Genomic DNA, 3,622 nt, shown 5'->3' with positions numbered 1-3,622 from the left:
CCTTGCGACCGCGCCTGTAATTCGAGCATCACTACGTACTGTTGACCATTTTTACAGCGTGAGCGCTAAAAAACCAATCGAACTTTGATCGAGTAATCAACAGCCATCATTTTCAACTTCAAGGCGAGTTTTTGGGGAATTTACAGTGCTGTAATAGTTTTACAAGGAAAAAGATCGTCACCTACATCAAAGCGGAAGATGGACCAGTCTTTACAGTGTACAGTGAGGTACGATATGTAGCGAAGCATTGTAACAGATTAAAGATAACAAGATACTCATACACTGCACGTGTAATATTTCCATACAGCAATATTCAGATCATATTTTACGCATTTAGGCTTACAAGTAAGCTTAAGTCTTATGTTTCGATTCCCTTCACATCAACTGTTTGTGTAAAATAGTATGAAAATGGCTCCTGCAAGCATAATGTATGAGTGGGGCCGTACGGAAATCCTAATAATTAGGATTTAGGATTTGATAATTTATCAAACTGGACCCTTCAGCGGCAAAGCTAAAAACAATTCTCCACAAGGTACGGTTTTAATTTTCTTGTGATCCAAGAAACCTGAAGAAACGTAAGCTTACGTTTTATTCTTGTGTTTATTCTTGTGCTTCTGTTACGGCCATCCTCACCAACGTTCATATAATCTCTTATGCTTATGCTTGCATCGCCAAAACTGCACTTGCATGTCTATTTTACACACTGTATACAATGTAATTCCTATGATTTAGTTCTGTTCTGGTTGATAAATATACAGCTTCATTTGAGAGTGGCTTATAAAATGGTTTAGCTCGTGGTAATGAAGATGAGTGGACTGCTTTAATAGGTGCCAGTACTACATGTAAAAGAGACATTGATCACAACATTTCAACATGACATTAGTCCGTTGCAATGTATTATTGATATCAAAATTTAACTCTTCAATTTTTTTATTTACTTGACTGTTTTGTACAGCGATGACCACAATATGCATTTTCTTGATTATTATTTTTATTATTATATATCAACAAGCAACGAGTTTATTTAGTCACAATTTATACAAAAGCACTGGCTCATATATACAACTGTCCATGTGTTGACCTTTTCCCTTTTCTTTTGCAAAGGTTAGGATTTAAGAATTTGTTCATGCTTAGCGTGCGTATATCGAGTTATGGATGCACGCGGGAAGTTTGGAGAGCACGAAAGATGCGTAAGAGTTGCACGAGGCGATAGCCGAGTGCAACTCTAGCTTCTTGAGTGCTCTCCAAACTTCCCTGAAGTGCATCCATAACTCGATATACGCACAGCTAAAAGCATGAGCAAATTCTTTTATAACATAGCTGACAAAAATGCTTGCTTTTTGATTAACTACAAAATTCTCGTAACGCGCGACACAATAACAAACGGTTCTATTGGCTGATTGCGAACACGCCACAATCCTCTAGTTTGAATGAAAATATTCTTTTTGTAAAAGTGAGAAAGAAAATTTGCTTCTTTATTCGTTAACGATCAATGGAAACTAAGCAGAAACAAAGGTAAAAGAGTCTTAAAGTTCACCTAAAGTTAAAATACTAACATGTTCGTAAGAAGTCGTGGAGTATGGTTTGGATTTGCTGAAAAGATGTTTACGTTTTGCTCGGCGAAATCCAGAAAACATGTTTTTAGCGAAGACGACTGTTATCCTTCTTTAAACTTATATTCATTTACGAACATTGGCTGGTTATTACGGCTTCTTGAGAAGACCTGGCAGCAGTTGTTTTTGTGACTAGTAAATTTATGTCTTCTTGTGTAATTTGTGTTGTTATTGCGAGATAAATTTTCCTGTTTAAGTCGGATTGTCCCGGGAGATAACAAAGTGCATAACAAATTTAAAAACAACAATAAAAACGGAGATTTTGCCTTTAAATGTTGTTGATGACCAGTTGGTGTCTGTTCTGTTCCCAGTGAATGTCTTTCAGCCAAAATTTGCTGCAGCTTGTCTTCGACAAATTGGCGAAACGCGCAACTTGCGAGTTTTTTTTAATTCGGCTTTATTTTTGCTGCTTGTTGGATCAGGACCTAAAAGGTCAATGCCGATAGAAAAATTGGGCAGTACTTCACTGGTTTCTTCCATATTTTAAAGAGAAGGAAAAGTGCACTGCAGCTTAAAAGAAAACAACTTTGCAGCCAGGTTAAAAAAAAATGCTTACGTCATGTTATTTACGCACGGGCGTACGTAAATAAAGATTTTGTTCATAGCGGCTCAATAGGACTTATATAGGGCAAGCACGCGCGCTATGTTATGATAATAATTTTTTATTACTAATCATTAGTCTAACAGACCTTCATGTCCTCTAATTCAGTCAGTATTCATACAGTGTTGTACAGCTGTACTCGTGATTAAACAAATCGGACTCCTGCTACACAGTTGTCTGATTTTGTTAAACACTTGTACATGTATGATTGCAGACTAAATTGGACTCCACTCAGTCTTACTGAAATAGTGAACCTGCGTCTTATTTGCAGAACCTCTAATTTAGAGCAAATTTTCAGTTGCTAATTGTGATATTAATCATTCTGGGACAGGTTCAGTTTTCAAACAGAAGGAAAATTTACTACCAAGGTTCAAGCAGTGCTATGGGAGGCAACAAATGCAGCTAAGAATTTACACATTTTAGCATGTAAACTGGATTTACTTAAACCTTTAACACTGCATTGTATATATATATACTTTTTTTTCATAAATGTCTTGCTAGCCTCCTAAGTGTATGTTTACAACAAGTACATGACTGTATTTCTACATGTTAAAATGGATTGAAAATTCAGGGTACTACCATAAACTATTAATAATGTTCAAAATGTACAATAGTCACAGTTGTTGCTAAATTTTGGTTACCTTTTTTCAATAAAATAGCATTGTTGGCCTTTGAAGATGCCTCTTTATTGAAACATTATTTGTAACTGTACTTCTGTACTTTAGAAATGTAGCATGCACTTTTCAACCCAGGCCAGCTCCGATCTTGCCTCTTGACTTGATAGCTTTAACATTATCATGAAAGCCAGGAAAAATCTTGTTTACATTTTGTGCTGTGTGTAATACATAAAACAGCCTGAACACTGTATTTTTAATCAAGTAAGTTACACTTAAATCATCCAAATCATTTTCAACAAGAATTGATTACGTTACATAATTTGCAGAGTGTAAAAGATTTATCGGAAGAATTTAGTTTTTATACTGGTGAATCAGTTTAACAAATAGAAAGTAGATGATCTAACCCCGTGATCGTATCTCGATTCAAGACTATTTTATGGAATATTCCTTTTTTGATACATGACCACACTCTGCCTCATTAAGGGTACTTCAGTAGAACATTTGAAAAAGCATTCTTCACAGAAAGTAAAGGTTGGTTCATTCCAAGTTGTAATATTTAACTCCTTTGTTTTCTCTTTAGCAGATGAAAACATTTTATAATCGAACCATGCAGTAGATAGTGTATACCTCTACATGTATGGATAGAATTTCGCTGGTATTTTTTTATATACAGTGTATTCAGATGTGTATATAATAAGTATACACATCTGAATGGTATTGTACATTGCATGTTTAATTCATGCTGAGTAGCACATACATGTACAGTACAGTCAACTTTCTTTTAACAGGTA

The 3,622-nt window shown here is 35.3% G+C and overlaps 1 long non-coding RNA gene across 1 annotated transcript; it reads left to right on the top strand.

Moving 5' to 3' along the window:
- Positions 1–45: 45 nt before the first annotated feature.
- On the top strand, positions 46–2,890 carry LOC140947219 (uncharacterized). The gene is made up of 2 exons (XR_012166932.1): positions 46–227; positions 2,546–2,890. It is a non-coding gene; the product is annotated as an uncharacterized lncRNA (long non-coding RNA).
- Positions 2,891–3,622: the final 732 nt, after the last annotated feature.

This window comes from Porites lutea, chromosome 1 (assembly GCF_958299795.1).
Source record: "Porites lutea chromosome 1, jaPorLute2.1, whole genome shotgun sequence".
Lineage (NCBI taxonomy): Eukaryota > Metazoa > Cnidaria > Anthozoa > Scleractinia > Poritidae > Porites > Porites lutea.
Note: the sequence above shows the minus strand (reverse complement) of the source record. Positions and strands in the feature narration are given on the sequence as shown.